Here is a 26,616-nt window from a genome sequence, read left to right as displayed (position 1 = left end):
TATATCAATGTAGGTAAGTGAATGCTAGTCATATATGTATGTTGTTAGGTGAAAATATTCCCATTGCAATAAGTTGTATTTTTAGACTTAGTCTGATGATGTAGTATATTCTCTAATGTAGGCCAGATAGGAAAACTATCCACTTTAGTTAAAGTACTTTCCTCTTTTGTCAGATTGTCACATATAAATTGATAAACTCATTTTATAGAACAAAGAACCAGTTCAGGGCCTCAACCTCATGAAGGTCGAGCCCAAATCGAAGCAAACCAAGTAGGCCCGTATCGGAAAAACAGGGGCCCAAGTCTGGCCCATCACGCATGGGCTGGATTTGGGCCCGTGATTATTTGTTCGGCTGACTGCGCACGCAGCCTCGTTTCTGATTTTTAAGCATTTCTGAATGTTGTTATAGATAACTGGCAAGCACGTAATTAATTAGGACTATCTCCTGTTTTCAATTAGTAGAGACGAACACGACAAGAAACGTAGTTGCTATAGGATACCCTTTAAAAATAAGAACGAGATGAGCCGCGACGAAAATAAAAAAATAAAAATAAATAAAAAAAAAACGCGCAGGCTGCGGGGCCCTCGTTAAATGTATATTATCGAAGCATTCAGTTTCCAGGATGGGTTGTTTAGCAAATCTCACGGCCCTCCCAGAATAATAACGCGATAGTCTCTTTAAGCGCGTATCTAATAATTTTACCTCCTTAAACTCGGGTGCACATTTATGTGACCCAAATCCAAATCTCGACGGATTCGAAATGTATTTCTAATCACGGGTACATTGATTGTGACGTGGTTCGAGATGCATGTCCATGACGTCGCAAATTCCTTTTAAAATTAGAACGAGACGAGCCTCGTCAAACAAAAATGTACACAGCTGCGGGACCCTCTAACTGTATATATATTAAAACACTTAGAATTCGGGACGGGCCGTCTAGCAAATTTTTCGGCCTTCCCCAAAACAACAATACGCTAGTTGCTTTAGGCGCGTCTTAGTAATTTATTCTCCTTAATTCGGGTGCACATTTATGTGACCCAAATCCAAATCTCAACCGAGTCGAGATATGTTAACAACCACGGGTGCATTGATGTAACGTGGTTCGAGATATGTTTTCACGACGTTGCAAGTCTTATAAAATAACAGTAAATGATAAAAGCAGTTACAAGTTAAATTTTGCACATAAGTTCACACTTGTATAAAATCAGATAATCAAGCCGAATATAACAATTGAGCGACCGTGCTAGAACCACGGAACTCGGGAATGCCTAACACCTTCTCCCGGGTTAACAGAATTCCTTATCCGGATTTCTGGTACGCGGACTGTAATATAGAGTCATTATTTTCCTCGATTCGGGATTACAATTGGTGACTTGGGACACCCTAAATCTCCCAAGTGGCGACTCTGAAATAAATAAACAAATCCCGTTTCGATTGTCCTTTAATTGGAAAAAACTCCCCTGCACCCCCCTCGGGTGCGGAAAAAGGAGGTGTAACACATACCTCTCATAAAAATAATCAAAAGGGATATAGGATTCTTCCAGACATGTCAGTTTTGGATTATTCTTCAAACCCATCCTTTTGAGGAAACCCCTGCCCTTGCGGTTCTCGGGCATTAACAAACCCGGAGTTTCCAATGGTATACCGGCCAATCCTCCTATTTCTTCTAGCAATGGTGTCATTTCAATATCCCCAAAGCGGAAAATAGATCTCTCACAATCCTAGTACAAAGTGGCAGCTTCTATGATCTTGTTGTTGGGTTGGATTTCCAGGAGAGAAGGTAGGTTGCCTAGATATTTGCGGACGAGGGTTTGATCACTAGAGTGAAGATCCTCCCACCAGCTTAGCAATTTTGGGTGGACGTTGGTGACCATGCCGAATTTAGGGATTTCTTGCCTCATATTTCTGCAAGACAAAAAAGGGTTAGGCCCTTACCCCCAGCGGACTCGACTATTTAATATCAACAATTTGGAATAAAAACATTTAGTTCTCCAAATTAATGCACAGAACGTGGTAGTGTCCGTTTGGGTTTTGGGAAAACCTAGTGGACTTTGGACGAGGCTATCTTAAAGAGTCACTATGCGGACAACATAACTGACTCGGCTAGGTTTGACCATGATGCATGCACAGTTTAAACAGAGTAAGGTTTCTATGTGGTTTTAGACTGGTACCCTTGAGCGGACAACTCGAGGGGGAAAGGCACGGAATCGTCGACTACACCATTGATCAACTGGTTTTACCGCAAATATTCCTTTTCCGGATTTAGGGGGTGATAATATCGGAAGAGCGCAACCACTCATTATAAGCGTTGCTATGATATTTGTTTGGCACGAGTGGAATATGATGTTAAGCATGATTATGCAATAATTAAAGGCATGTTGTCACGTATTTGCACGTTTAAGAAAGCAGTAAATATAACAATTTCATAATTTAAAGCGGTAATGAAGGAAAGCAGTAAAGGAAAGAAACAAAAAGACAAGTCAGTTTTGTAATCGAAGAGGAATTTGAATGCTTAAAAGAAATAAACAAATAGTTTTGCTTAAAGAAGCATAAATTCACAACAGTAGTCTGAAATGGTAAAAGTCTAAAGATCCCTAGCAGAGTCGACATGCTGTTGCACCCCTTTTTCTCGCAAAATCGGGTTTATGACATTTGGAGGGACAACTCATTCCTTTTGGGAATAGGGTTTGCATTTGAAGAGTCGTTGTGATGACCCGACCAGTCGTCTTATGAGTTACCGCTCAATTTCCCCCATTTCTACTTCTTTATGCTTCGTTATCCGTATTTTATGTGGTCGAGTTGATTGGTTTGCGTTTGGTATGGTTTTGGTAAGAAATGAGACACTTAGTCTCTTTTAAGAAGGCTTAAGTTGGAAAAGTCAACTGAATGTTGACTTATGAGTTAGTGCGCTCGAATGTGAGTTCTGATGGTTCGGTTAGCTTCGGGAGATGACTTGTGACTTATGAGGGTGATCGGAAGTGGTTTTAGAGGTCCGGTGTAGAATTAGGCTTGAATTGGCAAAGTTAGTATTTTGACGATTTCCGGTTGATAGGTGATATTTTGATCCAAGGTCCGGAATGGAATTCCGAGAGTTGTAGTAGCTTTGTTATGCCATTTGTGATGTGTGTGCAAAATTTTATGTCATTCGGACGTGTTTTGGTTAGGTTTTTGATCGAAAATGTATTTTGGAAGATTTCCCAAAATTTGGCTTGAATCCGATGTGTTTTAAGTAATTTGATGTTGTTTGAGGTGCTTTGATGGTTGGAGCAAGTTTGAATGAGGTAGTGGGATGTGTTGGTACTTTTGGTTGAGGTCCTGGGGGTCTCGGGGTGGTTTCAGATGGCTAATTGGAAGAGTTTGGATTTGTGTTGTTGCAGATTTTTTGCTGCTTCTGGTATTTTCGCACCTGCAGTTTGGGGACCGCAGGTGCAGTGTCGCAGATGCGAAATGGAAAGCGCAGATGTGGTTTCAAGGGGGCAAGGTAGGAACCGCAGATGCGGTATAGGAACCGCATCTGCGGAGTCACAGATGCAACCATTTGACCGTAGATGAGGATTTCAAACCTTAGGTGAAGTTCCGCAGATGCGGAGGAGTGGCCGCAGAAGTAGTGCCGCAGGAGCGGGATTTTTGTCTGCAGATGCGAAAAGAACCCCTGGGCATAATGTTTTAAGTCGTTTCATCCGCGATTTTGAGCCATCTTTCCACCATAGCTGAGTATTTTGGGAGCTCTTTGAGGGGAATTGAAGAGGGATTCAAGGAGAATTGATTGGAGGTAAGTTCTATGAACCTAAAACGTGATTTTACTGTGAGATTAACCTAGAAATTCATGAAAATTTAGAAAAAAATGGAAGAACTAGGGCTTGGGATTTTGAGATTTTTAATTGGGATTTGAAGGACCATTTGGGGTTGGATTTGAGAATTTTTGGTATGTATGAACTCGTGGGATGATAGGGAATCTAATGATGTGAAAATTTATGAGTTTTACGAAGTGGGCCCGGGGTTCGGTTTTTGCAAATTTCGAGATTTTTGATATTTTTCGATTGGGTTATGTTCCCTTAGCATATTGTGACGTATTTGTTCTGGTTTTGGTCAGATTCGACGCACGAGGAGGCCGATTTGAGAGGAAAAGGCGTCGCGAGCTAGAGTTTTTGCCGGTTCGAGGTGAGTAATTAATGTAAATGATGTTCTGAGGGTTTGAAACCCCAATTTGCACATCGTAGTGCTATATTGAGGTGAGACACACGCTTAATGATGATCATGGGGTCGTTTACTATCGGGGATTGTGACTTGGTCCATACCGAGTGATGCTTTTACCGCGTACTTGATTGAAGCTTATTTGTTATCACCATTATTTGGACTGATTGCCATATTTGGGCTTCGTGCCAACTATTTGAACCCTCTGGGGAGTTTTATCATTATTTCCTCACTGTTTTGACTTACTACTTGAACTCAGTCGTACTGTTTTCCCACTATTTTATAGCTCAGCCACTTTTTACTCAGTTTTAAAACTAAAATGATATATTAAATGATGTTTTGGGTTGAGAACTACTGTTATACTAATGTTCGAGGGGCTTATATGATTTCTGGACTGAGTACGGCCAAGGACCCGATGTGAGGATACCATGGGATCGGGCTGCGCACCGCAGCAGTGTTATACTGATATTGATATAAGTTTGAGGGCCAAGATTTGATGCCACAAGATGACTTGATATTGCGCTTGGGCCGTAAGGGGCCCCTCCTGGAGCCTACACACCCCAGTGAGCGTCGTCGACGATAAATAAATAGATCGGGCTGCGTGCCGCAGCGGGTACTGTAGGGTACCATACTATGTGTTGCATTTCTTTATTTGACTGTCACTTATCTGCTTATCTATTGTAGTATCTTTCATATTTCGATTACATTGGTCTATCGCTTCCATATTACTTGTTTTAAACTGCCGGATTATAGATTACTCTATGTTCTTCCATGATTTCTTATTCTCAGCCATTATTTATGTTTATTACTCACTGGGTTGGAATACTCACATTACTCCCTGCACCTTGCGTGCAGATCCAGGTGCATCTGAGGTTGAGTGAGGATTCTTCAATTGAGCAGCGTATATCCGGGAGCATCGAGGTAGCTGCATGACGTCCGCATTCTTGATCTCTCCCTTCCATCCTTTTGTTTTATCTGCATCCCCTAGGCTGAGATGTAATAGGTTGATAAACTTGTATTAGAGGCTCAGACTTGTGACACTGGATCTATATGGTCTACGTAGTATGATTATTATTTGAAATTCCGCATGTTTAACTCTTACTCCAGACTTCTAAGATGATGTTTTGGTAATTTAACTGTGTTATCTAATAACTAAATGTATGAGAAATGGGTTGAGGTTGTTAATTGGTCAGGCTTGCCTAGCAATGTGTTGGGCGCCATCACGACCGGGGTTGGGGTCGTGACAGTCGCCACCTAATGATTTAAGGTGTATTAGGACACCAAAAGAGTTTGATTTGAATAACCAGAGATAGGGTAAGGGCTTGAAATTATTCTAAGGGGAAGGTGTTAGGCACCCCTCAGAATCCACTAGTATGGTTCCCGACCAGACAATTATTGTGAATTTGATGCAATTAACATGTAGACAAATAAGGCTCAAATAATAGGGGATTTCACATAATGGTTTAAAAGTAAACAAAGTTTGAAAGAACAAATAGAAAGCTGATTTTTTAAAAGAAAGAATTGAAATGCTAAAGAATAAAGAGAGGGGGGGTCCTAGGTTTATTAAAAATATGGATCACCCTACATAATGTCTGGTAATCACTCCTCATTGAGGGGCTACACGTGACATTATCGCGTGGTCATCATATCCATATCTACCCTTCCCACCCCGTTAAGGTATTTAAAGCGCGGAATGGTCTCGATTACTTATTGCATGCTATTACCCGTCTCAATCCTATCAGTCCCGGAGGCACTTAGGACTACTAATCCTAAAATGGAGAGATATTAGTCTTATTTGTAGTTTCAAAGGTAAAAAATCTAAGGCGACATATAAAACACATATTGTATTTTTGTGGGGAAACAAAACAAGGCTCAGGTATACCTCCTTGAACAGAAAAGCACATAATAGCATGTCTTGCACATACTGTTTAAGTCTGATTTAAAAGTATTAAAGATGAGGGAGATGAGATTGTTGAGGCAGTTTTAGTTTATTGCATAACTCAGATAAGAAGTCTGAATCAAGCCTGCCTGCTGGTTATAATGATTAACAGAAGTAGATTCAGTTTATAGATATTACCCTAAAAATTTCCTAAGTGTTTGGGAAAGGGTCCTATAGGCATGGTATCCACTGGATTCAGAAGGTGGTAAGACAGTAAAACTTGAAATGAACTATTTGGGATCCTATAGGCATGCTTACTAAACTTTGTTAAGTAAAGGACTCAGATTATTAAAAGAGATGCAGAATATACAAAGTTAACTAAATTGGTTACAGGTTCTGCGGGTGATACCATCTAATATTATTGATTTTATAGCTAACACTGAGCGAAGCGAATCAGATTCATTTAGAAACTCCTATAGGCATGCTTTCTATGCATTGCTGATTTTAAAGCCTTATAGATGTAGTGTCAAAATTCAGAAAACCTTGTAGACATGGTATATATATATAGAAGCTTTATACACATGGTACCTATATGTAGTTGAATGCAGAATTAGAACTGTCCTATGGGCATGATTTCTATATGGAGTTGAATATGCAGAATTAGAACAGTCTGTATGAATGATTTCTATATGAAGTTGAGTATGCAGAAATTAAAACATTTGTATAGGCATGATTGCTACCCCTTGCATGCATAGCTACCCACCTTTTTCACTAGTCAGACCCAAGTTTTATTCCAACTTATTACAAACCAGAATAATAGATTACATCAGAAAAGAATACAAAGAAAGTACAACCAGAGGAGGCCTAATTCTTGACTTCCTCTTTGAATTACAAGGTAAACCAACTCAAAGACCATTGATCCAGAGCCTTTCTCCAATTTGAGTGTGTCAGAGTTCCCTAAGAGCCTCAACGGGACTCCGGGCAGTGCTCACACCCAAATTGTATTACCAGAATAGGGACAAGTGCAGTGTGGAAGTACCAGCCCTCAAGTGTCCAAGTTCAGAGGGAGCTCATGGGTCCCAAGGCAAGGCTCACAAGAGGGGGGCAGAACTTAAGTCTAAGAGAGAGTGCAGGTGAAGAAACAAAGTAAAGAAGAGGGAAAGAGGTGGTGGGAAACAGTTACAGAGTTAAGGACTTTACACAAAGGGGTTTAGGGATTGCGAAGGGCCTATGCACTTAGGTGTTAGTTAATTCCGGGCATGCACAACAATATGGAGTGCTGTTATGCTTACAAATCAACCAGAATACACAATCACACAATGGTAACATAGAGGTTATGATCCCAGGGAAATCACATTTGAGTCATAGACAGCAATACTTAATAATGTCATGCCTCAAACAAACCATCAGTATAAAACACATTGGGGTAGGGGTTTAGGACACATAATAGATTCAAAACAGGTAGAAATAAATTACAACATGCTAAAATAAGTATTGGGCTAAACACAAGAAGTAGGCAGACAAGAAGGAAAAAGTATTAAGTAAACATATTGTTGTGATGCTGAAATCTTAATCAGAACATACCAGTTCAAAGAAGTAAAATATAGTAAAAGAAGGTAGCAAGACTTTGAAGACAGGCCACAGTACGAGTAGCAAGAGAGAATATTTTGAGTGTAAGTGATTTCAGAACTAAGTGTGTTCGTGTTTTGTGCTAATGAAAGAACATGGTACTTATAGTTTGAAAACAGGCAGAAAATAAGGCAATGATCATAGTTTAGCAGTAATTATGGAACTATGTACCAATTAAAATTTAATCAGTATAAGGACTTCCTTTAATTAAGGAGTTAAAACTTAAACGGTAATGGACAGAAAACTTTTAAGGAAAGAAATCAAGTAAGCATCTTGTGCAAAGTAGGCAATTAGGGGTAAATACATAGGGGTTTAATTAAGGGAAGAATCTTTGAAATACTCGGTTAACCAAATAAGGTAAGAAAACAGAGTAAAGTTGCAGAATATAGAGGCAATCAGTACATAGAAAATCAAGGAGTTAGGGATTTGAAATTACTGATTTGGGGAGAATAACAGGGGTTCCCATGAATAAACAAATAAACGAAGTCAGAAACAGGAGAATTGAAAGTCTAAGGAAAGTTTTCAAATCAACCCAAGAAAAGGGAAATTAGTAAAACAAGGAAATAATCAATCATAATTACACAAGGAGGTTTGAAATCAGTCCACAATCGAAGGTCATTTTAGAGGGAAATTCAGCATATAAAAGAGTACATAAGTATTAGGCATGCAAGGATGAATTTATGACAAAGAGAAGTGTCATGCAATCACAAAATCAGTAAGTAGTGGACTACCGAAACATGATAGTCACATAGGCCAATTTCAGTAATTTAGTAATAGAAAAAAGAGAGAGTATCAAATAGCATGCAAAGGGGTCAAGTGAAAAGACCTTATAGAGTTTAGCAGGAAGTCAGAATCATATAAAGAAATAAAGATTTTGAAATTCAGTCGAGTAATAGGTGAAGCAACTTCAGAAACTTGAATAGGTTCAAAAGAATCAGGGTTTTGAAACCCATCGTATTCAGAGTATGACGAACGAGTATATCACATAGCAAATACACTCAGGACTCGAATGAACCCCAAATTTTAAGGTTTTTACCATCACTCGAGTATAGAGATGAAAAACAAGTAAATCAGGCAAAAATATCAACAAAATAAAATCAGAAAACTCAAGAAGGAACTAAGACTTTTAATCATGCACACTCCAGTAGAAGAACAACATAAAAAATACAGTAGAACATGCTAAAGATTAGAGAAAGCTTCTAAATAACTTAACCAAACCCTAAATTGGAAAAGATAAAGGTTCTGAAGGTAAAGTTTTGAAAGAAACTTTGAGAAAACGTTTAGAAGTTTAAAGTAAACACCGATCTACAACGGATCTAAAAGAATCAGAAGAACCTCAAAGGTTAGGGTTTCAGAAGAACCCCAAATGGTGAGAAAGGCTTGGAAACCATCGATCTAAGCAGTATAAGTCAAGAGTCAGGCTTGAATAGCCATGGCTGGCCGGAGCAAAGTCGAAGATGACCGGAGACAGCCATAGAACTGAAATCAACCCAGGTCTGGACCAAAACTTCTTCAAGGTCTGGCCTTGAAAACATGGTAATCAGGTAAGTAGAAGTCATAGGAGGTAGATACAGGCGTTTAATGGCTTTGGAAGCCATTGATTCAGGCGATTTTAGGGTGGTGGTTGAAGGTGGCAGCTAGGGTTTGAGAGGGAGTTTGAGAGAGAATTGGGAGAGAAGGGGGGTTTGAAGGCGGCTGCAGATGAGAAATGACTAGGGTTTGGGGGTAATGGGGAATTAAAAAGGAAAGGTTAAATTGTGGTCGTTGATCATTTTGATCAACGGCTTGGATTGAGTGGGGATCCGTGCGGGTTGTTTAAAAAGGGTCATGGGTCTGGTAGATTAGGATTTGGGTCAGGGTAATTGGTCCTCAGGTTGGGTTTAATTGGGGTTCCAAATCCGGCCAAAATTGAAATAAAAATGGGCTATTATTTAAATAGCCACTTTTCCCTTATTTATTTTATAAAAAATAGTAAAAATAATTTTTGGAAATAAATTAAAAGTACTAAAATGATTAAAAATACATAATTATTAAATTAAAAATATTGGAGTTAATTTTATAAATACAAAAACAATTAAATCTTAAAAGAGGCTAATATTGCAATTATATGTGATTTAGCTTTAAAAATACTACATAAATTTGTAAAAATATGAATAAATTATGATAGCTATATTTTAGTACAAAAATAAGAATCCAACAAATGTATCACCCAAAATGATAATTTTGGGGATAATTATTGGGTTTTTCTTGATAAAATAGGGCAATAAGTTGATTTAAAAATATTTAAAAATTAAGGAAAATTAATAAAATATTGGGACACACTTATATATGTATATACATGCTATTTTGAAAGTATTGTGTATATAAAAAAATACAGGATAAAATTGGGTATCAATAGTTTGGAGACTGGGAGTTCTCATGAGTAGATCATTTCGTGGTTGTGGACTGTGAAAATGTGGCCAAAGCTAGTCAGAAAATGGTATGTGTTATGGGTATGTCATTTTGGATCTTTGGAGGGTCTTTTATCTATTTGTGGATGACCAGAGTCGATTTGGGGTCCATTGGTAGGCCCAATTAGGATGTGTATTCTACACCGGGTCGGATTGGTTGGCTCCATACTGCTATTGTTGAGGAATGTTCCATTCGGTTGTTGCCGAGCTTATTCATGTTCTAAGTGATCTGTGAGTTACTCTTCTAAGCTACAAGGAGTTGTGATTCGTTAGCTATATGCACATATGGTGCGGTTCTATTTGGACTTTATAGCGGAATTTGAGCGACAAGAGTATTGGGTATTACTTGGTTGATGGCGTATTGGTTATGCTCTTTCGGGTTTGTGTGGAGTTGTGTCATTTACTTCTCCGTGGTTATGGTAATGCACTTTGGGTGCTTGATGTCGAATTTTGCATGGTTATTGATTTTGAGCAGGGTGGCTTGGGGTATATAATATGGACTAGCGTTTGGATGGATCGCGCATGGTGGCAGAGTTATGTTGAGACATGATCCTTTGTGTTAGATTTGTGTGTTTTAGTTATACGGTGTGTGATAGGTTCTTAGCATTGCATTGTGGCGGTACTTGTTAAACTGGCGGGACAATTCTCTCATTTGAGTCATTTTCATGATTGAGTACATTTGGAATGTTGCTAATTGTTGCACGGGTTATGGTTTTAGATTGTATTGATGTGTCATGCCACTTGAGTGGATGGGTTGGATGAGATGAGGTCATTGAACCTAGAATGGATACTATCAGATTTGATTGTGGTATATTTGGAAGGATAATATCGAAAGTCGGCTTACAAATCTACTATAATTCTTGTCGGAGGAGAGGGAGCTCCATGACATGTTGATCTGGTGAATGGTTATGAGTTTCTGCGTGTTTATTTCATTATTGGAAGTGTTTGAAGGTGTTATAATGAGGATTTGTTTGATAAGAGGTCTGTTACCGGTATTGGATTGTTTGGAGAAACTACTGTGATTAGAAGATATTGCTATGAGTATTTGAGTTATGCGGTATATCATGTGATTACATCTTGGGTCATGGTGAAGACTTGATACAACTTATTCAGATTTGTACAGTGTGTAGATGTAAGATTCAAATCTTATGGAAATTCTGGAAGTTGGAAATTGGATTCTATGGCTTATGGGTTAAGGTTGGAGTAATGATTTTTCAGTTATGTTGTGCTATCAGACCTATATGAGATAGGTTAACATGGGATCACCCCCGGGTATGTGCATGGTAAGGTTACATTGCGATTGATGGCTTTGGGAACAACTCTTGGCACGTTCGAGGATGAACGTATGTTTAAGTGGGGGAAGATGTGACAACCCGACCGGTCGTTTTGAACAGTTGCACTTTGCTCAGTTGTTTAAGGGCATGAGTAGCTCTGTATGATGTATTATGACTTGTGTGAATCAGCGGTTTTAGTTTTCAGGTTATTCAAAATTGATTTGGAAGAATGATTCTCAACTAGAAGTTTTAAATTTGAAAGGCTTGGCCGAGTTTGACTTTTCGGTATTTGACCTCAGTTTGGATTTTTTTTAATGGTTCTGTTAGCTCCGTTGTGGGATTTTAAACTTAGGAGTGCATCCAGATCGTGATTTGGAAATCCGTACTAGAATTAGGCTTGAAATGACGAAAGTTGAAATTTTGGAAAGTTTGACCAGGAGTGGACTTTTTGATGTCGAGGTCGGATTCCGATTCTGTAAGTTGGAGCAAGTTCGTAATGTCAAATGTGACTTGTGTGCACAATTTGAGGTCAATAGGATGTGATTTTATAGGTTTCGGGATCAATTGTGGAAGTTTGAAGTTTCAAGTTCATCGATTTCGAATTGAGGCGCGATTCGTCGTTTCGAATTTCGATGCTGTTATGTGTGTTTTGAGACCTCGAGTAGGCTCGTGTTATGTTATGGGACTTGTTGGTATGTTTGGACATGATCCCGAGGGGCTCGAGCATGTTTCGGATTGATTTCGGAGCATCTTGGAAATTTTGGCTAAGGTTTATTACTGCTGGTTCTAGTGTGACCGCACCCGCAGCTAGTTTGCACAGGTGCGATGGTTGTAGAAGAGACAGTGGAGCCGCAGAAGCGGCGAGTGGCGTAGAAGGAAGGTTGTTGGCGCACCAGCGCGTGCGCAAAAACGGAGGATATCCGCAGGTGCGGAAGGGCTAGTCTTCATGGGCTTTGCAGATGCGAGGCATCATCCGCAGAAGCGAAGGTCGCAGATGCGACATTTTAACCGCAAATGCGAAATAGCTGGGCAGAGTTATAAAAATTGAGGTTTTAGTTCTTTCTTCATATTTTGAGATGTAGGACTCGGATTGAGGCGATTTTTGAAGCAAATTTCATCACAAGAATTGGGGTAAGTGTTCACTACTCAGTTTTGATTACATTCCATGAATCTATCTTTAGTTTTTGGCAATTGGTTGATAAATTTTAAAGAGAAATTGGGGGGGGGAGGGGGTTGGCCTAAAGTTTCATAATATGAATTTTTGAGTTTTGAACACCGGTTTGGAGTCAGATTTGAGTGAAACTAGTATGGTTGGACTCGTAATTGAATGGGTTGTCGGATTTTGTGAGTTTTGTCCAGTTTTGAGGCATGGGTCCGAGTGTATTATTGGCCGGATTTAGGATTTGATGTAAGCTTCGATCTTTATCATTTGTAATTGCTTCCTTGGGCTTTATCTAATGTATTTGAGTTGCTTTTGGTTAGTTTTGAGTCGTTCAGAGGTCGCTATACGTGTGATGATATTTTTGGAGCATCGCTTGGCTTGCTCAGTGTTGGAATTGGCTTGTTCAAGATAAATAACTCTTCTAAACTTAGTGTTAAGGGTATGAAAACCCAAATTATGTGTTGTGTGATTGGTATTGAGGTGACACGCATGCTAGGTGACGGGCGTGTAGGCGTGCACCCTGTGAATTGTGACCTGGTGTTTCCATGGAACCGTTTGGTGACTCTATCCTGTTGATATCCATGTTTTCATCGTGTGCTAAAGTAATTGAGTGATAAATCATGCTAGTTATCATGTTTAGGATTTATGCCAGTATTGTTGAGACCCTTAGTGGTCGTTTCTTGCTGGCATCTCACTATTTCCATTAATATTCTGTACTCAGTCATGTTCATGCATTTTTATATTATATCTCAGTCTCAGTTATTTATTGATTCATCATATCATTGTTCCGGGTTTATTTTCATGATATTGTGAGCCCGTGGACGAGACTGGAGGGATAGATGATTGAGTGAGGCCGAGAGCTTGAGTATGAGTGATAGTTATGAGATTGGGCTGCACGCCGTAGGGGTTATATTGATGATTATGATAGCGTTTGGACTATAGGAGCCCCTCCGGAGTTTGTAACATACCCTAGTGAGCGCGCATGATATTATTGAGGGATGGATCTCCCTAGACATGGATTTGTCCGAAGTACTTGATACCTAGAGATAGATTTCTCTGCATGGTTGGATTGCCCTTTTCCTCGGTACTGAGTGATCGATGATCAATGATGTATATACTCCGGGATGGATTTCCCTAGGCCGCATGGGCCATATACAGCACCGAGTGGTTGAGAATTGATGAGTGTAAAGAGTGAGAGAATGAGATTGAGTACTCTGAGAGCGTGAGTACATGATTCATCTCTAGGATACATGGCACTGGCATGCATGCATGACATACATGCATAGAGACGAATTTTCCTCATGCTATACGGTATATTGTCATTCATGATTTTACACACATTGATATGTGGACACAAAGAGGTACAATTTCGGTAAAAGGTTTGGATTTTCATTGATATTTCTTGAAAAATGGGGCTATCTTTCGGAAAAACTGTGAAAAACTTGGGCATTTTATCTCTGAGTTACTCCATTTATTATCTTTTTTACCTTTATATGATATGTTGTTGGTTATTGGTGTTGGACCCGACCAATATATTAGCTTGTCACTACTTTCAACCTAAGGTTAGATTTGTTACTTATGGAGTACATGGGGTCGGTTCTACTCATACTACACTTCCTGCACATTGCGTGCAGATTTCGGATGTCGATGTTGTTGTGTTCGATGGGAGCTGGATTGGAAGATATACTTGTATCCCTGTTGTAGCTGCATCTTGTTCATGGTAGCCTTAGATTTTAAAACTTTGTTTATGTTCTTTTCAAACAGAAGGTGTATTTAGTTCATATCAGCTTTATAAACTCTATTCTTAGAGCTCATGATTTGTACTACCAGCCCTTGGGAGATGTATAAGATTCAGAAAATTCCTTTGTTTAATTGTCTTATTAATATTATTAAAATTGGATAGTAATTAGTTGGCTTACCTAGCAGATTGGGTTAGGTGCCATCACGACTAGTGAATTTTGGATCGTGACAGTAGCGCGCTAGATCGTGCTATATCCCTCACGAAGCTTGGTATTTATCCCGCTATAGAGCTCGTGAAGCCTGGTATTTAGCTAGCTATACAGCTCGTGAAGCCTGGTCTATAGCTCGCTATATTGCGTGCCTAGCCTAGTCTATAGCCCGATCGGAATTTTTGGAGGATCCATTCTTCTATTGTTATAACCCGACCCTAGTTCCTATAAAATGATCTTAGGGTCATTTTGGATGGTTAATCTGATATTTTTAGACAGGGGAAAGTTCCCTAGAGTGATAGGAGGAATTCCTATGCCCTTGTTCATCAAGTCTTGCTCAACCTTCAAATCCAACAAGAGATCCCTCAAGTTCTTTATCTAAGAGGTAAGGTTCCATACCCTAGTTTTTAATTTCGAATTTGGGTGAAAGATGGTTAGTTGGGAGTGTGATTCTTGGTAGTATTAATTATACATACATGTACCAATAAGTTTGTGGAAAGATTTTTGAGTTCAAATGGGTAAAGGTTGGGTTGAAAATGGTAGAAAGCTTCAAAGATTTTAATTGAAGATTTGAGGGCCGAGTTTGATGTAGGAATTTGGTAAAATTTGTATGCTTGGACTCGTGGTTAGATGAGCGTTCATATTCCATAATTTTTGTTGGGTTTCGAGATGTGAGCCCCACTAGCAATATTTGGGTGTAATTTCGAATTTTTGTTGGGAAAATTATGTAACGACCCGACGGGTCATTTTAAAAATTTAAGTTCCGTTCAGCAGCATAAGGTCTTGTGCAGCTTCATATTATATATTATGACTTGCGCACGTGGTCAAGTTCAGTTACCGGATGATTCGAAGTCAAATTTGGAAGAAGGATTGTAGTTTTGAAAGCTTAAATGGTAAGAGTTGACCGGAGTTTGACTTTTGTAAAAACGGTCCCGAAATGAGCTTTGGATTATTTCAACAGCTTCGTATGCTAATTTTGGACTAAGGTGTGCGTCTGAATTTGGATTTGGAGATCCGTAGGTTAAATTGAAGTAATTCGGCGAAAGTTGGAAAAGTTGAACTTTGGAAGATGGAGAAGTTTGACCAATAGTTGAATTTTATGATATCGGGGTCACAATACGATTCCGAGAGTTGGAACAGCTCCGTTATGTTATTTCGGACTTGCTTGCAAAATTTGGCATCATTTTGGGTTGATTTGATAGGTTTCGGCGCGAGTTTTAGAAGTTGGAAGATTTGAAAGTTCATAAGTTCGATTCATGGTGCGATTCATAGTTTCGATGTTGTTTGATGTGATTTGAGACCCTGAGTGAGTCCGTGTTAGGTTATGAAACTTGTTGGTATGTTTAGACGGGGTCCTCGAGAGTGTTTCCAGTGAGCTACGACCCATTTCTTTTTATGTTTGGATTGCTGAACTACTGGTGTCTGGTTACCTTAATCGCGTTCGCGTCATTCCATCTACGTTCGCGTAGTGTAATTTTGGAGGGTGAATTAATTGTTCTTCGTGTTCGCATGACTTCGTTCACGAACGCGAAAGTTTGCCTTCTCCTTCTTCGTGTTCGAATAGTAGAAACTAGGAGCAGGGCACTGTTGACCATTTTCCTCTACGCGTTCGCATTCCATTGTCCGCAAACGTATAAGTATGCCTTTCCCCCTTTCGCATTCACGTAGCTCAGTTCATGTGCCACCAAATTTTCATTCTTCACGATTGCACAAGTTTGTTTGCGATCGCGTAGCACTGGTTTTGGGCAGTGGCCATTTACTCTTCGCGATCACATCTCCTTTTCCGCAATCACAGTGGACAAATATCTGGGCAAAATATAAAAGTACTCTATTTCGAGGGTTAGCCATTTTCACCATTTTTTGAGTTCTAGAGCTCGGTTTTGAGCGATTCGTTTTTGGGGTTTTCAAGCAAAACGATTTAGTAAGTGTTCTTCACCTAGAATTTATTATATTCCATGATTTTATCCTTATTTTTATCATTTAGTTAGTGTTTTAAAGTGAGGAAAATGGGGATTTTTGACAAAAAACTTCCAAAATAAAAAATCATGATTTGAGGGGCGAATTGGGATCGGAATTTGATGATTTTTGTATGGTTCAACTCGTGAGTGAATGAATGTTTGGATTTTTTTTGAAATTTATCGGGTTCCGAGGTGCAGGCCCGGGGGTTGATTTTTGGATTTTGATAAAAAAAAATTAGGCTTTATGATCCATAATAGTTTCTTATGAGTTTTATTTATGTTTTGAAGTTATTTTAGCTAGATTTGAGTCGTCCGAAGGTTATTTCACCGTGGAGTTCATTTTTAAAAAACGGATTGTCTTCTTTGAGGTAAGTATCTTGTCTAATCTTGTGCGGGGGAACACCCCTTAGGATTTGAGTCTTCTATGCTAATTGTAGTCCGTGTACGCGAGGTGACGAGTGCGTGCTCGAACTTATTTGTAAAAAGTTGGCCTTTTAGGGTTCTTTGGTCCGTATATTCACTGAGTACGAAGTTGTTCTTGATATGATTGAGTTTCCTATGTACAAGTTTCACCTTTATATGCTTTAATTGGAATTAATTGCTTTATGATTTACTCTTATTGCCTATTTGACTCTTATTTGACATAACTAAAGATGTGTATCTCTTATATTGTCATGCTATCCTTTTATAACTGCTTATCTTTATTTGAAATTATTATTATCTCATTCTGTAATTGTTTAGTCTTAATTGAGATTATGATTATATTTCCGCAGCTTATCCTTAATTGAGTTTTTTGTATCTTCTTCATAGTTGTCCAACCTTAAAAGAAGTTTAGATATCCTACATCTTAGTCGGCAGGTCCTTATTTAGAATTATTTGACTCGTGTTAGCTCCCTTGTTGTTGAACTGTATATTATGGGATTGTTGTTACATATTATTTCCTCCCTTGTTGAGGCCATAAAAGTAGATCAAATCTTTAGAGCATAATAGAATCTAACTTCAGATTTCTAAAGAAAATCATTTCAACTATTTGCATTTTGAACTGCAAATGGCCCAAGTCAGTTGAGTATTTGATGGCCTATCTCTGGGAATTTTGTTGTGTATACAACTGATCAGAAGCGATTTATCGTTTCTTTGGTTTATCTACAACACAAGATAATCAGACAAAAGAGTTTGAACTTCCGAATGATGGTCCTATTACATTACCATGTGATGCACTATTCATGAACTACATCATATCACTCATTAGAAAAGGTGTACGTAGATATCGATCTTCAGAATGCGTTGCTTGTATCAAGTTGCTTCTAGTCGATGCTCATCTGCTTTATACGTTCAATAACTAAGATACACAAAATTACTAGTTTGTTGATCCAAGATCTAATTGTTCATCAAAACTCCATATTCTTGTGGTTATATCTGATTTATCACAATAAACAATAGTATTTTGTGACAAATACTTCAGTTTTCTTATTGTTAATGTATCTTTTGAGTAAAATTTGTCCACGGTGTTACTCAATTCCAAAAAAAAAAAAAAAAAAGTTATAACAAAAGCAGAATAAGACTAGGCAAGATGACAATATAAAGATCCCTTATCTACATGACAAAGAAAGGAGCAACACATGGTTTTTGCCTGTTACCACAAATATTTTATTTAATTTTTTTAAAGTATTGGCATTGGTGAGAAGTCTAAGTATGAGCTGATATCATAACTAACTAGTATTAGTACCCGCGCGGATGCGCGAAACTAATCATGTCAAATATTTAAGTTATTTGGATTATATGTAAATAATATTAAATTTTACACTTTCTCAGTAAATATAGATAATTATTGGATATTAACTACATGAAAAAAATTAACCATTTCTTCTATTTTTCTATTTTGATATCATTCTTGTCGGTGTCAGTGGATCCTAAAAATAGTCAGGAAACAAAATAATAACTCATATTTATGGCAAAACAATCAAATGTTGAGACAATGAACGACTCTTTGGATAAGACTTAACTCTTTTACTACTACTTGAACTCTTATTTGGTGTGTTGATATCTCTTAAAAAATATTTCTTTCTTAAATTTCAGTTTCTAAAACATTATTTTTCAATACTAATTATTTTTATAATAATGTAATTGAAAATATTATTCTTAATTCAAAACTCATTTTAGTTGGCTATCTAAAAATATAAAAAATTCTTTAGCTAGTGAATTATTTTACTCCACTTTGATATTTGACATTAACCATGTTAAATATCTGAGTTATTTGAATTATATGTAAATAACCTTAACATTTAAACCTTCTAAATAATTATAGATAATCGTCAGATATTAATTAAGAAACACTACATGAAAAAAGACTAACATTTTCTCAATTCTTGTAGCGATAATTTTATTTTTGCACTATTCTCATAGGTGTCATTGGAACCTAAAAATAGCCACAAAGTGAAATAATAACTCATATTTATGGCAAAGCACAAAGGTTGACACGATATAAACGATTCTTTGATTACGACTTGACTCTTATACTATGACTTGAACTCTTATTTGGTATGATTTTATCTTTTAAAAATATTTCTATTTTAAATTTTAATTTCTAAAACTATATATATATATATATATATATATATATATATATATATATATATATATTATAATAATAATGATTATCTTTATATGCAAGTGAAGATATTATCCTTAATTTAAAATTCACTTTAATCGGCTATATAAAATTTTTAATTTGAATTATATGTAAATAACCTTAATATTTAAACCTTCTAAATAATTATAGATAATCGTCAGATATTAATTAAGAAACACTACATGAAAAAAGACTAATATTTTCTCAATTCTCGTAGCGATTATTTTATTTTTGCACTATTCTCATAGGTGTCATTGGAACCAAAAAATAGCCAAAAGTGAAATAATAACTCATATTTATGGCAAAGCACAAAGGTTGACACGATATAAACGATTATTTGATTACGACTTAACTCTTATACTACGACTTGAACTCTTATTTGGTATGATTTTATCTTTTAAAAAATATTTCTATTTTAAATTTTAATTTCTAAAACTTTTTATTTATATATATATATATATATATATATATATATATTTATAATGATGCAAGTGAAGATATTATCCTTAATTTAAAATTCACTTTAATCGGCTATCTAAAAATTTAAATGATTCTTTGGTCGGATTTATTTCAGTATGACTCCTACTTTAAGTTTATCGATATCTCTAGCCCCAGAATTTGAATTTTTAATACCCTATATATATATATATATAAAATTGTTCTTTGAATCATTACAAAAAATTTATTCTTTGAATCATTAAATGTTAAACTAGTTGATTATTATTATAAAATATTGCATATATTGTCTTAAAATTGTCAAGTAGTTTATTTTTCGGCAACATATTTGGTTAAACCTCAATGCAAACTACTCAAATTGCGTTCCAATTCAAATTCGAATATCATATCAGCTTGTTAGTAATAGTGATTTTTTTAAAACGACACACAATGTAAATTAAAAAAAATATTCGAAGATATCCTTATCTTATAATCTATGTATTTGAGTTGAAAAAAAAATATTTGAAATTGATGAGATTAACTTTCGAATTTTTTATACTCAGCAAAGATGAAACATAAGAAGAAATTTGTTGTCATCTTTTATTTCTCATTTTTAGATCTTTCTAACATTTTTTTTCAATATTTATTGTCATTTATCTTATTTTTTATGTCAGTATTTCTTCTGTTACAAAAAATTAATTTATTTCATTGTAAAAGGATGAGTTTTAATAAAAATTATCTACATATGAACTTTAATTATATTTTTAGTCTTTGGTTGAAATTATTTCATATTTTTCTTTTGGCTTTATCTAATCAACCTAAATAGGTGTTCACCCGACCACTTAAATTAAAAAATTGAATGATGTGTAATTTATATATAATCCATATATAATATGTGTATAATCGTGTGTTGTCGGTATATTATCTATTTATATTAGCAATAAAAAGTAAATAATAAATATGGTCGGATATTATGTAAGTATTCCATAAAATTTCGGTTTTTGAGTTTATCCATGATATAACCTCTATTATAATAATTTTAAAACTCTCTATTAATGTTCAAAAATATCTTATCTTTTTATTATCTTTGAATTAAAAAGAGCGAAGAGTTTTTTCGAAATAATCTGTTTACATTAAAAAAAATATATTTCACGTCATACCAATTTTTATATATAATCCATATATAATATGTGTATAATCGTGTGTTGTCGGTATATCATCTATTTATATTAGCTATAAAAAGTAAACAATAAATATGGCCGGATATTATGTAAATATTCCATAAGATTTCTGTTTTTTGAGTTTATCCATGATATAACCTCTATTATAATAATTTTAAAACTCTCTATTAATGTTCAAAAATATCTTATCTTTTTATTATCTTTGAATTAAAAAGAGTAAAGAGGTTTTTCGAAATAATTTTTTTACATTTAAAAATAAAAATATTTCACGTCATACCAATTTTTTCTTTGTATATAATCCATATATAATATGTGTATAATCTTGTGTTGTCGGTATATCATCTATCTATATTAGCTATAAAAAGTAAGCAATAAATATGGCCGGATATTATGTAAATATTCCATAAGATTTCGAATTTTTGAGTTTATCCATGATATAACCTCTATTATAATAAAAACTCTCTATTATTGTTCAAAAATATCTTATCTTTTTATTATCTTTGAATTAAAAAGAGTAAAGAGTTTTTTCGAAATAATTTGCTTACATTTTAAAAAAAAAAATTCACGTCATAACAATTTTTTTTTATATGTACTTTTTGTTACACTTAAAAATCACTATAAAAACTATCAATTAGAAACCAATTTATCTCTTGTTAAGTTTGAAAAAAAAAACCTTTCACATAATCTAGTGATTCAAAACTAATATTCTTCAACGAAAAAAATATTATACCCTTGTAATTTTGGCTTGACTACAGCTAAATGGAGGGGTTTCAGCTTATACCCTTCAATTCCTTGAATGTGCTAAATTGAAATTAATGATAGCAATTGTATATCCAAACACTACTAGAAAATGGCTATTTTGCGACTACAAAAACGGTCAGAAAGTGGTCAGAAAATGCTAATTTCCGACTACATTCAGACCAAAAAGTCGTAGTCGCAAAATAGCTGGTCTGAAATGTTTTGTGACCGAATCCGTCCATAATTTGCGACTACAGCGGCCGGAAAGTCAAAATAGAAAAATGACTAATAAATATGGTAAATTTTCGACTGACGCGGTCGCAAACAATTTAAATTAAATTTTAATTTGATATTAACTTTCTCACTACTTCAGTCACAAACGGTATACATAATTATAATTATTATGTAATTTTATTTGAGTTTCCCACTATTGTGGTCGCAGATCTAATTTAAAAATATTTATTTGTTTATTTATATTTGCGACTACTGTGGTCGCAAATCTAATTTAAAATTATTTATTTATTTATGTTTCCGACTACACTAGTTGAAGATGTTCCTGAATTTAGAATATTTTGATGCATTTTGCGACTACTATGGTCGGAAAACTAGAAATTTTTTGTCAAATTCCAGCTTTTTTAAAGCAGTACCACCTGCCAATTCAAATATACAACAACCAATTAATCTACCATGCCAACCAATTATTCCACAATGCTAACCAATCAATCCACCATTGCACCTAGTCAAATCCATAAAATGCCAAACATAAATTTTGTAACTAAAAGATCCAAAAAGAGTTAAATATTCTAGCACCATTCAATCTAGTCTAAAATATTACAATCATAGTCAAGTGTAAATATTACCAAGTCTAAACATCCAACTACAACAAATAATAATGTCTCAAACATCATAACCATAACAAACTAAAACTCATTATCCCCGCCATCCTCGCCATTCAAAGGACCAAATGGACGTCCGCTCATAAATTTCTTCACTAGACTTTGCAATTTGTTAAAATTTGCGCGATCTTCTTTCCATTCCTCCTTCAACTCTTCAACTTCTTTTCGTAATGCTTCCACCTCTTCGTGATCTTGCGAATAACTCGCATCACCAAACAACAATGTCGTAGAACGACCTACGGAATATTGTGATCCAAGACCGTAGGTTCTACCTTTATTTGCGCCACCAACCACCTGCGACCATATTGAAGCTATATCATTGAGTGATACTTGGGTTGAGCTACCATCTTCGGAATCGGTTTGACGCCATTCTTCAAAAAGTTGCTGATAGGCTTCCTGAAATTAACATGACACAACCAAATCTTAGGTTTAAAATGAAGTAAATAGAGGAAGGAAAAAGGTATATACAAGTCCACAGAAAAATTCACTAAGCTACTAGTATGTTTGTCATCAAAATCTCTGGCATCCCTGTTTGAAAGCAAATTATTCTCAAAATCTTAGAATTAGCACATACAACAATAAAACAAACACACAGCATCAACGTTAGAATGGCAACAACAATGAAATGGAATGAGCATCGACCAGAGGCATCACCTCCAAGTAACATTTTAAACATCAATTGCTCCGCAAAACAGATCCATTAGAGCAATTTTTGGCTTGATATGAGTTTTATTTGACTGCAGCCATTAAATGATAAAGTCTTAACAGTTTCTGATCTGTAAAACAAACATGTACTGGTAAAAGAGCAATGACGATATTGAATGTCAAAACATCCATCACATTATAACTTGAAACAACTGCACCTAAAAAAGCAGAATCTGCATGGACCAAACAAAATGAAGCTTAACAAAATTCCAAAGATTTTAACTCATCTTACAGCTACTTGTCAAAGAAAGAGGGAAAAATATATGGGCAAAAGCAGGTCAGAGCTGAACTTTTTGACAGCAAACAGACTGAAATCAGGAGATTTTTTTCACCAAATTAAGTTCAAAACTAATGAGCAAAGAAGTATAAGTCAACAGCCAAAAATGAGAGAACCCAAGAGAACAACTCATGATAGCATTTCGTCCAACCTAATTTTCTCAATAATATTACACACTTATGTATCCAGAATAGCTCAACCAACTAGCTTGAAATAGCTAGTTCATAAAGCTGAGTGACCACTACTAATGACTCTTTTTTACCCTACAAACAATGTTAGATCACATTTGATACCTTGATAGAGCAGTAAATGCAGGTATACCTGCATATATCAAATAAGATATTTTCTGCAAGACTACTTATATGATACATAATGACACCTCACAACTGAAATCGAGATCTTATGCTAACGGCACATTTTCAATGTAGTCCTGAAATTGTGATCTTATGATAACAACAACAGAGTTGCAATGTAGCCCCCTTGACTTGCTTAGAAAAGCAGAGAAATTCTTTTAAATATTAAATGAAAAGTTACTTTGTTTTATCTTCATCTCATCACTAATTAAAAAAGAAAAATTTATTCTGACATAAACTACACGCAAAGTGATTAGCACTATCAAAAAGAAGCTGCTCCATACCAATTCAATCTACAAAATACTAACCTATCCAAATATTGGACCAGATGTAGACTAAGAACTTACTTGTAGCTGATAAAACAAAGTATCAGGCAATTGTGAGAGCAGATCTAAGATAGAGCTCCATTGTCCCATTTAAAAGAGATATACTATTCGGTATTCAGTTCTTTAAGGTTCTTTTTTAACAAACCTTAGTCTAAATCTACTTAAACAAATATAAATCTACTTAAACATATGCTTATCATGGAAACAACCCTTAGTTACAAAATAATGTACAGGACGGGGAGGTTCCGCCGGGAACACATTCCGAATGTCACTTGGTTTACCGGTGGCGGCTACAGTCAACTGGAAACCTTGTTGGTGATATTATATATATATATATATATATATATATATATATATATATCTTTAAGAGCATGTTTGCATCTTCTTACAAAATGTTCAAGGGAAATGGAAATCCAACCACTATAAAGCTTGTATCGACAGCAGAAATCCTTTTAAAAAGTGAAATGAAAGCACTATCATCTATGTGAAGGAACCTTCTTCTTTGTCGCCACATCCCCTTTGAGAAAAAATTAAAATTAGTGTCAAGTAAACGAACTAAGTGAATCATTACAATGAGGAGATTAGAGAATCTAGTTCAAAACGAGGCCAAATTTGAGACTATACATATTCAGGATGCGTTCAGTGGGGAGATTAATATTGCTAAGTGCCGACCGATTATGATCCTCCAATTTCAGATGAACAAGCAATAAGATGGAAAAATTAAACATAAAAGGGAAAAAGAACTTACCTGTACGAGAAGAAAGAGAGAGAGCTGAGTGATTAGTGATTTACCTTCAAAAAAATGGGGAAATAGGGATCGGTCGAGCAGAGAGAGGGGTTATCGGTCGAGCAGATAGAGTGAGAGAGAAAGAGGAAATTGGGGAAATAGGGTTTGCGCGTGAAATATTAGATTAAGGTTAGTGACTACTGTAGTCTCAAACCCGCTTAACATTCTTTTATCATTTTAATTTTAATTTTGCGACCGACGCAGTTGCTTAGAGGGTCAACATAAATTTTTGATTTTTTAATGTCCGACCGAATCAGTTGCAAAAGCGAAGGCGGGAAGTTGCCGCCCTGTTTTCCCACTGCCTTTGTCAGAATAATAGTCGATTTTCTTTTTTAAAAATAAGTAATAATCAATCATTTTCCGACTACTGCGGTTGCAAAAGTAGTCCCATTAGCGACTGCTTCATTTTCAGCCAGAAAATTCGGTCACAAATTGATGTTTTTCTAGTAGTGATTAAAGTTTTATTATTTGTTTTATGTCCATTTATGCAAATTGACTCTTCAAACAAATATCCTTCAAGAAGAAAAAAGAAACAATTTTTTTTTAATATTGACTGATTTTGTGATGTTTCTTTCTCCAACATGTATGTTTACTTTATTATATAAGTAAGTAAACTTTTATTAGGTTTTGTAAACTTTTTTTTGTTATTTAGATAAACATAGACGTGTACCCTATATATTACATTTATTTTAAAAGAATTTTATTTTATACAAATCTAGCTACAGTGTTTCAAAGAACTATACTTATAGGATTTTAAATGTGAAAGAGTTTTATAGTTATATGAAGTAGTTTCTTTTTGCTAGAGGCGAAGTAGTATTTAAATAATTATAAAAATAACAAAAGTTCCTAACATGATTGCATATGATCATTAACCGAATTAAGTATGATAACATGATAAAAAAAGATAAATTTTATTTTTAATTTAAATTCGAATTTTAGAACTTTATCTATAAATTCAAAATTATCTTTTAATTTAAATTCCATATATATATATATATATATATATTATATTATATTATATTGTATTTTAATTTAACTAAAATAGTCAAATATAGAATAAAGTTATCATATACTATTGATATTTATTAGCTTGCCTCTTGGCTTAACCATAATGTCAATTATATATGGTAACTTTCTTGCTTTAATATATATAAAGACTCTTAATTTAAATTCTGTATATATATATTATATTATATTATATTATATTATATTATATTATATTATATTATATTATATTATATTATATTATATTATATTATATTATATTATATTTGTATTTAACTAAAATTAACTAAAATAGTCAAATATAGAATAAAGTTATCATATACTATTGACATTTATTAGCTTGCCACTTGACTTAACCATAATGTCAATTATATATGGTAACTTTCTTGCTTTAATATATATATAGATGGATAGGTCCAATTTATTGTCAACCGAAGTGAAGAAATGAAGAAACTTATTATTTTCCATCATTTCAAACTTATTATTTAAAGTCCCATATCAACATGACCGACAAGCGGATCCAATGCATTAGTGATGAGTTTCAGTAACTTTTGCCTAGATTCGGTATTTGTATTAAAAAAATTCATTAAATGTATAAGAATATCTAGCTTGGAACTCAGTCCGTTAATTCAATTATTATTGCATATTAAGTTGAAATTTCTGTAGGAAACCCATAAACTTAAAATTCTGGATTTGTCTCTTGCATCGACTAAAATGTCATTATTCCACTTAATTTTTAAATGAAGTAATTCTAAGGTGGAAGGTATTTCAAATTTACGGGTGCGGTA

Source organism: Nicotiana sylvestris, chromosome 5, assembly GCF_000393655.2.
Source record: "Nicotiana sylvestris chromosome 5, ASM39365v2, whole genome shotgun sequence".
Classification (NCBI taxonomy): Eukaryota; Viridiplantae; Streptophyta; class Magnoliopsida; order Solanales; family Solanaceae; genus Nicotiana; species Nicotiana sylvestris.
The sequence above is the reverse complement of the archived record's forward strand: the minus strand, read 5'-3'. Positions refer to the sequence as shown.